The 13,674-nt window shown below is 32.6% G+C and overlaps 1 protein-coding gene and 1 long non-coding RNA gene across 10 annotated transcripts in view; both read left to right on the forward strand.

Moving 5' to 3' along the window:
* The window catches only part of LOC137239669 (uncharacterized), a 148,892-nt gene that overhangs the window by 13,663 nt on the left and 121,555 nt on the right, over positions 1 to 13,674 (forward strand). The window lies entirely within an intron of this gene.
* LOC137239667 (uncharacterized) lies at positions 1,884 to 6,525 on the forward strand. The gene is made up of 2 exons (XR_010949449.1): positions 1,884 to 5,957; positions 6,013 to 6,525. It is a non-coding gene; the product is annotated as an uncharacterized lncRNA (long non-coding RNA).

Genomic DNA, 13,674 nt, shown 5'->3' on the forward strand with positions numbered 1-13,674 from the left:
ACAAACCACTAGATACCTGCCAAAACAGAAAAATAAAGTGCATTGCTTGCTACTGCACTAGAAAGGTAGAGAAAATCCCAAAGCAGGTTAATTGCTGTAAATTCGCAGACAAAAAAAAACAAAAAACAATAAATCTGAAACGTAAGAAATTCACAACTACTTTCTTTTGATTTACTATAATTTTTAATCTGGCATTTAAGAAAAGAAAAACATGTCAAACCCAGGCGAATTCAGTACCAGGCGTTGTTATCCCAACAGCTGATTGCTTCTTCTTAATTATTTTCCATACAGCGCCTTGTACTTTAATATGTCATTAATCTAAATCAATTAAAATTTTCCTTTATTTTGGCATTCTTCTGCACGACGAATTGGTTGAATTTGATTTGCCACCACCTGGTATGGAATCGCCTTGTGTCAAACACATACATAAAAATTTCTGTGAGTTTTCTTTGGTTTGGTATTTTCACAAAATTTTGGAGAGTGATTGAAACTATTTTTTTTTTTTAAATCAAAAATTCCTTATGGCCGCCAAGCAGGGTAAATGGTTCTACCTTCTCATATTTTTATCATGGATTTTACTAGCTCCATTTCTTTCGGTGAAGTTTTTTATAATTTTCCATTTTTACTTATATTTCAATACATACAAACTAAATTAACTTTTTAAAATTGCAAAAATGCTTAAGTTTTTCAAATGCTTGCTAAGTTTTATGTTCTCATTCCATTCCATTCGCCTAACACCAACACGCATATTTTGACAATCTGAACAAAGGTATGTTGTTGCTTTGGAGATGAGCCAACCATATAGTTTAGCCATGACTAAAACCATTTAGCACCTGTCACTTGTCAAATAAATATGACAGCTACAAATATTGCAACTGCCAAACCTAAATAGTACATTTTTTGAATTGTTTCATTTTTATTTTTTCCGCTGATTTTTGTGTATATAGATCAATTCTGATATTAGTCATCTGACTACCGTTTGAACTTTATGATTTGATAAATCAATTTGCTAATGTTTAGCTGTCTGAAAAAATGGGTCATTTGGGTTTGAAAAGTTAGTAAAAAAACACACACACATGCAGCAGGAAGAAATATCAAAAATGAAAAACAGAAATGAGTCAGCTTATAGCATTTTAAAGTAAATTTGGCACATTCCTGTATTTTTTATAATGTCAAATGTTTAAAGGTATTGTCAGAAACTCCAGCTGTTAAGAGTGACACAGCTATCGGATCCAGACGCTTCAAGTAGGATAGGTTTTAGAAAGCTTCTGGTATTTGCCAAGAGGTCGGAGTTATTTTATAACCAATTCATAGATAACCTCCTTCAGTTACTGAAAACTATTGGTTTTGACACAGAGGGGTACGCATATGACTATGTAATCTGTATCACAGGGAGGCGCTAGAAAACAATATCCAATCGCATCATAGAAAGGTGGTGTGATTTGTCTATCAATCCTAAAAAAACTGTTCTAGTGCCCTTTACTTGGAGAAAAAAACTACAGAAGCCAGACCTATCCCTGTGTGGCAAATTGGATTAGTTTACTTTCGTTCAATTATAAACAACATCTTCCTTAATCTCATTGATTAGACTTGCTTAAACATTTTTTTACAATTCTATAGTTTTGTAAACACATTTCGGTTTTTCGTTATATAAACAAAATTATATAAAACATGCATTTTAATGGACTAAAAGCATATCCACTAGGCCGGGTCGATTTAAAAATCTCTCATTGCTCTGTGAAAATCGTATTCTAGGGATCAAAATAAGAAACTTTGCCGAAGGAACCATACCTCTAAAACGAATTCTGATGTCCCCCCTTTGGGTCAAACTTTTGGGTAGGGGCAATTTCAATTCGTTTTAGAGGTATGGTTCCTTCGGCAAAGTTTCTTATTTTGATCCCTAGAATATGATTTTCACAGAGCCCATTTTTTGCCTCCCCACAAATCGACCCGGCCTAATATCCACATATGATGACTTCAATATGCTAACACTTTGTATATTGCTTTATTCAGAGTAAAATTTATTTTGTTTATTACAATCCACGCGCCAAACATTTAGTTTATTGCGTTTAAAAGGAAACAGCGTTTTTTTAAACTAAATTTCAAATAAAAATGATAAGATATTAAGCTACATAGCAAATATAACTAAAAAAATTAGGTAATTAATTTGTTAAATATACAGCAGCCATTATTCTTTTTTGTTTTCGATATATTGAGGAAAAACTTCTATGCATTTAGTAAATGAGAATTTTGTAACTGTCTCAAAACTGTTTTCGAAGTACATATTCGAAAATTCCAGAAAGTTTTACCAGAACTTCGAACTTTTTATTTGTAGTTCTTTGCATTTTTTTGAGTATGAAAATATTATTTTTTTTGTTTTCGATATTTAAAAAAAAACTTCTAAGCATTTAGTAACTGACTGAGTTTTGAAACTGGCTCAAAAATGTTTTCGAATTATTCGATAACTCGAGAAAGTTTTACCAATATTTGGAACCTTTTATTTATAGTTCTCTTGATTTTTTTGAGTACTAAATTATTCTTTTTTGATTTATTTAATAATTTGGGAAAAATTTAAACAACGTGACATCAGGACGGACAAGGCGACAGCTGTTTCGATTATACCTTGTAAATCTCTTCAAAGCCTTTTCTCCCGGGAGTGTGATTCGAACCCGCACTCCTACCTTAGTTGAAATAGTTACAAACGCATTCAGCTACGTCATGCCTTAGTTGCTGTAAAGTTTTTCCCAATTGCCTTCTTTTGCATATATTAATCTTCTACACATCATATACTTCGTATGTAATTATGTGTTGAAGTTATGCATGTTTGTAAGGCGGTTTCAGAGAAACTGGTATTGTTGCTGGTTTTGATCTATTTATAGAACTACAACGAATTAACCAAATGTTGTCTGTTTGTAAGAGTTAATCGGGGATTGCCCGTATTGCTTTAAATGTATGAAAACATTTATTTCAAGCAATTTTTGATTTTATAATTTATTTAATAATTTGAGAAAAATTTAAACAACGTGACATCAAGGCGACAGCTTTTTCGATTATGCCTTGTAAATCTCTTCAAAGCCGTTTCTCCCGGGAGTGGGATTCAAACCCGCACTCCTACGATAGTTGAAATGGTTACAAACGCATTCAGCTACGTCATGCTTTAGTTGTTGTAAATTTTTTCCCAATTACCTTCTTATGCATATATTAATCTTCTACACATCACATAATTCGTATGTAATTATGTGTTGAAGTTATGCATGTTTGTAAGGCGGTTTCGGAGAAACTGGTATTGTTGCTGTTTTTGCTCTATCTATAGTACAACGAATTAACCAAATGTTGTCTGTTTGTAAGACTTGTCCGTTTTTTTGTTTTCAATGTTTTAAGATAAATCTTCTATGCATGTAGTACCTGACTGTGTCAAATACGGTTTCGAGTTATTCAAAAATTCGAGAAAGTTTTATTTCGAGTTTCTTATTTGTAGCTATTTGGATTTTTTTTTAATAATTTATGTGGTACCTGACTGAATTTCGTAACTGTATTAAATACGTTTTCGAATTATTCGAAAATACGAGAAAGTTTTACCAATATTTCGAACTTTTTATTTAAAGTTCTATGGATTTTTTGTAGTATGCTGATTTGTAGCCCAATCAGTTTTAGTCTAACAAAGTACAAGATTAGCACTGATTTTCGACAATTTACGAAGGGTGTTTCAGATTTTCTCGCAAATACAAAAAAAAAAATATTCGCATTTGGTATGGAGAAAAATTTAAAGCACTCTCCAAAAAACAAAAAATGCTAAAAATTTTTGTGAGTTTTAAGAGACCTAAATCTTGTACTTTGTTAGACTACAAGTGAATAGGCTAACAAAATGAATACGCAAACAAAAAAAAAACAAAATCAGAGAACTCCAAATAAAGAGTTCGAGTATTTCGTAATACATATATTCTCGAAATTTCGAATTTTTCCGAAACTCTTTTTGATTATCAGATTGCTTAGTTTCATTTACAAAATTCAAAAAAGTTTTTCATAAAATATCAAAAATAAAAAACGAATTTGATTGAGGAAATTTGATAAAAAATTGCATTTGATATTTTTCTGTTCACACCAAAGTTCGAATTTTTATGAAAATTTTCCGAATTTTCATAAAAAATTCGAACAAAAACGTATTTGGATTGGTTAGTATAGATTCGGTTACAAAATTTATAGAAGTGTTTTTTTTTTTTTAAATATGAAAAATAACAAAGAGGAATTTAATGAACGATATTTTGCAAAAATTGCCACTGCTTTTTTTCTGTTCCCTGCTGCATACCGAATTTTTTCAAGATGTTCTTCTATATAAAAAAAACACACTTTATATGGACGAAAGTATGAAATACCCGTCTGAAAAAATTAATAAAAATTAAGGATTTTCGAGAGACCTCTAACTTATAACTTTGTTAAACAAAACTTGATTAGGCTACAAAACTCCATGCTGAAAAAAACTCAGAGAACTGCAAATAAAAAGTTTGAAATTTTCGTAAAATTTTCTCATATTTTCGAAAACGTTTTTGAGATTCTTTTGCTAAGTTTCAGTTACAAAATTTATAGAATTTATTTTAAATAACGAAATTTGATTTAAATTTGCACTGCTATTTTCCTGTTCACTGCTGTATTTTCAAATAAAAGTTTGTTTATTTTAATCTTAGGAACCCGTCAGAACTTTATTTCTTTTGCTCTTTTTTTCGGAAAGGAATTTCCTTAACATCTTAACCAATTAACATTTTACGCTTGTGTGCCATGTGGGGTTAAGTTAAGTACTAAGTTCAAGTCCACACTCCAACGTGGTTTCTCAACTGGAACTCAAGTGGAGAATCATAGCATTCTCAACAAAAAAGGCTTAATTTGCATATGTCGGTAATGACGGTTCTTATACTAAGAACATTTCTTTAATAGATGGGAACTTCATTGGTTCAGAACGAAATATATCTCCAATACTTACAAGTTGAAGGATGATACTTCATGTTCTATTGATACTTCATATTCTATTATGTTGTGCTTTATCGCTACAGTGTTCTATGATGTTTTTTGGGTGTGAATATTAGACTGGTTCGAAAAAAGTTTGAAGGAGCCCAGCTCCTAAATTGGTAGCACATAGCATCAAACTTAGCGACGTAATTTGCAACTTTACCAGCGCCGCAATCTAATGTTTGCATATCAATGCAAAACACTTTCATGCACTCAGTTGTGGGTGTGTCTTTACCAATTTGAGCAATCCCATGCACATATTTTCCCACTAAGCGTGCGCATAAATATTTTATCTTTCTATTTAGTTTTTATGCCCCAGCTCTCAGTACTCGGGGTTCTTATTGCTCGATATCTCTATGCATTTTCACGTTTCAATTGCATTGTTGTGTAGTGCATAAAAATTAAGTTTACATAGAACAAGTTATATAAATTTAAACAAGTTTGTAGAATCATGTATGTAAACTGAATAATGTAGCGAAAGTGAATGTGTGTGTTTAAGGAAGTAAAAATAGTGTGTTTAGAAATGTGGAGGAGTGTTCCATATCTTTGAAAAATAAAAAAATCAGTGTAACGGGTAGGCAGCTTCATACATTTAATTTCTGCTACTTCAAAGATCTCTGGGGACAAGCTGACGCTGGTTGGTCATCATTTCGAGCATTCTCCGCTTTCCGATTTGTAGTCCTGATTAATTTGCAATGCCAATATATTTTAAACATTTCACCACTCAACGTACCGAGGAGGGAGAATTTCAAATCAGTATCGACTTAAGAAAATATAATAAATTTGCAAACAAAAACTGTTATAGAAAAAAAAGTGTAAACCCAAAAACCATCAACCCTAATTTCCTTTGCAGCCTACGTATTAAATAGCTATGATTGTTCAGAATGTTCATTTCTTGGAACAACCCAAGCCTGTACCTGGAATATGTAAATTCCGCGGAAAACAAGCAAACGGAAGTAAGTTTATATGTATTAATAATGCTTAGACTATTACATCAAATTTTCTACATAGATCAGAATGTGTAAGCGTAGTGTACGGTATGGTATGCTATTTGGAGTAATACAGAATAGAAGCCTTAGGGTAGTCACGACGCGGCAGCGTAAGGTGGGCACATTGTTCGCGGTAGAGATGATATGAGCGAAATCACCCAGAAACTCACGGCAAACATATACACAATTTTAATGCATGAAAGAGCACGAAGAGATGTATATACACTGCTGTTTTGTTGGAAATAAAGAGCTAGGGATATAAAATCAAATATGAGCAAATGTGTAGTTTTCATAACTGATACACAAAGTGTTTATAAAAACAATGTACGTTGTTAGGTATTCAGCTTTAAGTTGAAGTTTTTTCTTTTTAGAGTTTTTTTGGTTATACTATCTTTGTATATTATTTAGTTCGATTTAAAAGAAATAATAATTGCATAAAGAAAAAAATAGAAAATAATTTAAAAAACTTAGCTTAAATTACACAAAATAAAAAAAAAAAAACGAATAAGGTAAAATAACATAAAATAATATAAAATTAATAAAATGAAGAAAAAAAAACAAAATAAAATAAAATGAAAAAAAAATAAATAATAATAAAAAAAAATAAAACTTAAAAAATATAATAAATAAAAATAAATATACTATTGTATTTTTTGCGACCTGTGTTCTTGTAAATATTTGGCGATTCTGCTGGCTCAAGGTCTTTTTAATAAATGAAACACATCGGTCTTTTTCCTCCGATATATAACACACTCAACGCTCTAACACTTTCCATAAAAACATTAAATTTACATTAGAAATAGAGGAAGATGGAAAACTACCGTATCTACACTCCATTGTGATAAAAAGAGGAAATCAACTAAAGTTATCGTGGTATAAGAAGCAAATATCTTCAGGACGAATCATTAACTTCCACTCAAAACACCCGAAGTCAATGATAATGAATACAGCAATGTGCTGTATACAAAGGATGCTGCGTATATCGAGCGACACGTACCACAAAGAGGTAATAAGAGAAGCGGAAAATATATTGAAGAGCAATGATTTCCCGAACAACATTATTAAAACATTAATTAAAAATGCAAAATCTAACAAAGGAAAACAAAAATCCGAAAAACCTAACATTTTTAGATCCGTAACATATATACCGCGGTTATCAGAATGACTCGCAAAGTCTGATTGCTATGACGGAGAAAACGTTAAAATTGCACATAAACCTAACAACACATTAAGGTGTTTCTTTAACAAAACAAAAGCAAAGATACCCGAAACCGAAAAAAGCAATGTCATATATAAAATCACATGCGGCGGCAAAAACAACGAACCATGTAACAGCGTTTACGTAGGAACAACAAAATCAAAATTAAAAACTAGATTATCGCAACACAAATCAGATTTAAAATATTGCCAACAGTCTAATAATCAAAAAACAGCACTAATGTCTCACTGTGCAGCTAGCGGCCTTATACCGAGCTTCGAGAGCGCGAGCATTCTCCAACAAGAGCAACACTACAATAAGCGATTTACATTGGAAATGCTACATATCGTAAACACTCCAGAACACATTAGACTGAACTATAAAACTGACATTGACCATTCCGCTCACAACTATAAATATTTACTAACAAACAAACGAACAGTACCAAACTCCACGTCACGGCGGAAGGACGTGTAAAATAATGTATGTGATATTTTTAATCAATTTTATTGTAAAGTTTTTGCTTTTATTTATTAATTATAAAAAAAAATGTTTACGTTTGTAGTTCCCTGAGGACGGTTACCGTAGTGTAACCAAAATATATCGGAGGAAAAAAACCTATGTGTTTCATTTATTAAAAAGACATTGAGCCAGCAGAATCGCCAAATATTTAAAAATAAATATATTTATATAATTTATAACAAAATGAAAACACTTATAACAAGTAAGGAAGGTTAAGTTCGGTTGTAACCGAACATTACATACTCAGTTGAGAGCTATGGTGACAACATAAGGGAAAATAACCATGTAGGAAAATGAACCGAGGGAAACCCTGGAATGTGTTTGTATGACATGTGTATCAAATGAAAGGCATTAAAGAGTATTTTATGAGGGAGTGGGCCATAGTTCTATAGGTGGACGCCATTTAGGGATATAGCCATAAAGGTGGATCAGGGTTGACTCTAGAATGCGTTTGTACGATATGGGTATCAAATGAAAGGTATTAATGAGTATTTTAAAAGGGCGTGGACCTAAGTACTATAGATGGACGCCTTTTCGAGATATCGCCGTAAAGATGGACCAGGGGTGACTCTAGAATGCGTTTGTACGATATGGGTATCAAATGAAAGGTGTTAATGAGCATTTTAAAAGGGAGTAATCCTTAGTTCCATAGGTGGACGCCGTTTCGAGATATCGCCATAAAGGTGGACCAGGGGTGACCCTAGAATTTGTTTGCACAATATGGGCATCAAACGAAAGGTGTTAATGAGTATTTTAAAAGGGAGTGGGCCTTAGTTCTATAGGTGGACGCCGTTTCGAGATATCGCCATAAAGGTGGGCCTGGGGTGACTCTAGAATTCGTTTGTGCAATATGGGTATCAAACGAAAGGAGTTAATGAGTATTTTAAGAGGGAGTGGGCCTTAGTTCTATAGGTGGACGCATTTTCGAGGTATCGCAATAAAGGTGGACCAGGGGTGACTCTAGACTTTGTTTGTACGATATGGGTATCAAATGAAAGGTGTTAGTGAGTATTTTTAAAAGGGAGTGGGCCTTCGTTTTATAGGTGTTCGCCTTTTCGAGATATCGCCATAAAGGTGGACCAGGGGTGACTTTAGAATTTGTTTGTATGATATGGGTATCAAATGAAAGGTGTTAATGATTATTTTAAAAGGGCGTGGGGCTTAGTTCTATAGGTGGACCCCTTTTCGAGATATCGCCATAAAGGTGGACCAGGGGTGACTCTAGAATTCGTTTGTGCAATATGGGTATCAAACGAAAGGAGTTAATGAGTATTTTAAGAGGGAGTGGGCCTTAGTTCTATAGGTGGACGCCTTTTCGAGATATCGCCATAAAGATGGACCAGGTGTGACTAGAATGCGTTTGTTCGATATGGGTATCAAATGAAAGGTGTTAATGAGTATTTTAAAAGGGAGTAATCCTTAGTTCCATAGGTGGACGCCGTTTCGAGATATCGCCATAAAGGTGGACCAGGGGTGACCCTAGAATTCGTTTGTGCAATATGGGTATCAAACGAAAGGAGTTAATGAGTATTTTAAGAGGGAGTCGGCCTAAGTTCTATAGATGGACGCCTTTTCGAGATGTCGCCGTAAAGATGGACCAGGGGTAACTCTAGAATGCGTTTGTACGATATGGGTATCAAATGAAAGGTGTTAATGAGCATTTTAAAAGGGAGTAATCCTTAGTTCCATAGGTGGACGCCGTTTCGAGATATCGCCATAAAGGTGGACCAGGGGTGACTCTAGACTTTGTTTGTACGATATGGGTATCAAATGAAAGGTGTTAATGATTATTTTAAAAGGGCGTGGGGCTTAGTTCTATAGGTTGACCCCTTTTCGAGATATCGCCATAAAAGTGGACCAGGGGTGACTCTAGAATTCGTTTTTGCAATATGGGTATCAAACGAAAGGAGTTAATGAGTATTTTAAGAGGGAGTGGGCCTTAGTTCTATAGGTGGACGCCGTTTCGAGATATCGCCATAAAGGTGGGCCAGGGGTGACTCTAGAATTCGTTTGTGCAATATGGGTATCAAACGAAAGGAGTTAATGAGTATTTTAAGAGGGAGTGGGCCTTAGTTCTATAGGTGGACGCATTTTCGAGGTATCGCAATAAAGGTGGACCAGGGGTGACTCTAGACTTTGTTTGTACGATATGGGTATCAAATGAAAGGTGTTAATGAGTATTTTTAAAAGGGAGTGGGCCTTCGTTTTATAGGTGTTCGCCTTTTCGAGATATCGCCATAAAGGTGGACCAGGGGTGACTTTAGAATTTGTTTGTATGATATGGGTATCAAATGAAAGGTGTTAATGATTATTTTAAAAGGGCGTGGGGCTTAGTTCTATAGGTGGACCCCTTTTCGAGATATCGCCATACAGGTGGACCAGGGATGACTCTAGAATTCGTTTGTGCAATATGGGCATCAAACGAAAGGAGTTAATGAGTATTTTAAGAGGGAGTGGGCCTTAGTTCTATAGGTGGACGCCGTTTCGAGATATCGCCATAAAGGTGGGCCAGGGGTGACTGTAGAATTCGTTTGTGCAATATGGGTATCAAACGAAAGGAGTAAATAAGTATTTTAAGAGGGAGTGGGCCTTTCTGGACCTGGGGTGACTCTAGACTTTGTTTGTACGATATGGGTATCAAATGAAAGGTGTTAATGAGTATTTTTAAAAGGGAGTGGGCCTTCGTTCTATAGGTGTTCGCCTTTTCGAAATATCGCCATAAAGGTGGACCAGGGGTGACTCTAGAATGAGTTTGTACGATATGGGTATCAAATTAAAGGTATTAATGAGAGTTTTAAAAGGGAGTGGTGGTAGTTGTATATGTGAAGGCGTTTTCCAGATATCGACCAAAATGTGGACCAGGACCGCAAATTTATTGGACCGCTAATTTATATGTGGACCGCTAATTTATTTATATATGTAATACCTGCCAAGATTTCAAGGGTTTTTTATTTCGCCCAGCAGAACTTTTTCATTTTCTTCTACTTAATATGGTAGGTGTCACAATCATTTTATAAAGTTTTTTTCTAAAGTTATATTTCGCGTCAATAAAACAATCCAATTACCTTACCATATTTCATCCCTTTTTTCGTATTTGGTATAGAATTATGGCATTTTTTTCATTTTTCGTAATTTTCGATATGGAAAAAGTGGGCGTGGTCATAGGCGGATTTCGTTCATTTTTCATACCAAGATAAAGTGAGTTCAGATAAGTACGTGAACTGAGTTTAGTAAAGATATATCGATTTTTGCTCAAGTTATCGTGTTAACGGCCATGCGGAAGGACAGACGGACGACTGTGTATAAAAACTGGGCGTGGCATCAACCGATTTCGCCCATTTTCACAGAAAACAGTTAACGCCATAAAATCTATGCCCCTACCAAATTTCAAAAGGATTGGTTAATTTTTGTTCGACTTATGGCGTTAAAAGTATCCTAGACAAACTAAATGAAAAAGGGCGGAGCCACGCCCATTTTTAAATTTTCTTTTATTTTTGTATTTTGTTGAACCATATCATTACTGGAGTTGAATCTTGACATAATTTACTTATATACTGTAAAGATATTAAATTTTTTGTTAAAATTTTACTTTTAAAAAAAAAATTTAAAAGTGGGCGTGGTCCTTCTCCGATTTTGCTAATTTTTATTAAGCGTACATATAGTAATAAGAGTAACGTGCCTGCCAAATTTCATCATGATATCTTCAACGACTGCCAAATTACAGCTTGCAAGAGTTTTAAATTACCTTCTTTTAAAAGTGGGCGGTGCCACGCCCATTGTCCAAAATTTTACTAATTTTCTATTTTGCGTCATAAGTTCAACTCATCTACCAAGTTTCGTCGCTTTATCGGTCTTTTGTAATGAATTATCGCACTTTTTCGGTTTTTCGAAATTTTCGATGTCGAAAAAGTGGGCGTGGTTATAGTCCGATATCGTTCATTTTAAATAGCGATCTGAGATGAGTGCTCAGGAACCTACGTACCAAATTTCATCAAGATACCTCAAAATTTACTCAAGTTATCGTGTTAACGGACGGACGGACGGACGGACGGACATGGCTCAATCAAATTTTTTTTCGATCCTGATTATTTTGATATATGGAAGTCTATATCTATCTCGATTCCTTTATATATGTACAACCAACCGTTATCCAATCAAACTTAATATACTCTGTGAGCTCTGCTCAACTGAGTATAAAAATAAAACTAAATTTAAATAAAATAAGAAAAAATTAAATATAATATAATTAATAACAAAATGAAAAATATTAATAAAAGGTACAATTAGTTAGATTAGTTGAGCTGAAAGGCCGCGGTTAATGAATACAACTTCCTTTTGGTTTGTTTTATATTCATAAATTTTAATTTTGGTCGATATTTCGACCTCAATCTGAAGTCATCATCAGGGCTGAAGACAAAACAATAACAATAGTTAATTACACAGAACATACATATGAAAACATGAGTAACAAAATATGACTTACACATATGGACATGTATGATCGACTGATTGGGAATATGACCAAAAAATTACAAAGAGGTCGAGAAAAACAAAAGAAGAAACCAAAATATAAACAATTTGGAAAAGTCCCGTGCTTCGGACAACAAGACGGCTTTAACATCCCACTGCAAGGACACAGGGCACTTCCCCGACTTCGATAATGTAACTATACTGGACAATGAAAAACATTACAGCAAACGATACACTTTAGAAATGCTACATATTTTGAACACCCCTAATGAAAAAAGAATGAACTTCAAAATGGACACGGACAATTGTGCGCAGTCTTACACGAATTTAATTTTGAAGCAACAACACCACAAGGCGGTCATTTTAAATATTGTCAAATAGTTAAATGGGATGAAATATGTACATACATACGTACATATGTGTTAAGCTAAGTCTAGTTGTCATATCAATGTTGTTATTGTATACATGATTTTTGTTTACCCTTATTGTTTATTTTTACGGGACTTTTCCAAATTGTTTATATTTTGGTTTCTTCTTTTGTTTTTCTCGACCTCTTTGTAATTTTTTGGTCATATTCCCAATCAGTCGATCAAAATGTCCATATGTGTAAGTCATATTTTGTTATTCATGTTTCCATATGTATGTTCTGTGTAATTAACTATTGTTATTGTTTTGTCTTCAGCCCTGATGATGACTTCCGATTGAAGTCGAAATATCGACCAAAATTAAAATTTATGAATATAAAACAAACCGAAAGGAAGTTTTATTCATTAACCGCGGCCTTTCAGCTCAACTAATCTAATTAATTGCAACATTCAAGGCTACTAAATTTTATCAAAATAATAAAAGTTAAAAAAACCTAAATAAAATAAAATAAAATGAAACAAAAAAAATAAAATCTTAATAAAATAAAATAGTATGATCAAAAATTTTAAAAATAGAACTAAATAAATTAAAAAATATACTTAATAATAAAATAAAAAAATAAATAAAAATTATATAAAATCAAAAAAAAAAAAAACAAAAAAAAAAATAAAATAAATAAAAATAAAATAAATAAAAATAAAAAAATATAATTAATAACAAAATGAGAACACTTAAATATGAAAAAAAAATCTAAATAAGATAAAACCAAATATAATAATATAATATAATTAATAACAAAATAAAGAAGCATTAATAAAAGTTAACGAAAATCTAAATAAATCTTAATAAAACAAAATAAAATAAATTAAAATAAAACAAAGTGTAACAAAATAAAATAAAATAAAAAAATAAACTTAAATGAAATAAAATAAAGTTTTATAAAATAAAATAAAATAATATAACATAAAGAAAAGTTTTAAAAACAAAACTAAATAAATTAAAAAATATAATTAATAATAAAATAAAAAATAAATAAAAATTATAATAAATTTAAAAAAAAACTAAAATAAGGCATTAAAAAAAATAAAAAAGAATAGAAAAAAAAAATAAAATTTAATTTAATTAAAA

The sequence above is a fragment of the Eurosta solidaginis genome, chromosome 2 (genome assembly GCF_040869045.1).
Source record: "Eurosta solidaginis isolate ZX-2024a chromosome 2, ASM4086904v1, whole genome shotgun sequence".
NCBI lineage: Eukaryota > Metazoa > Arthropoda > Insecta > Diptera > Tephritidae > Eurosta > Eurosta solidaginis.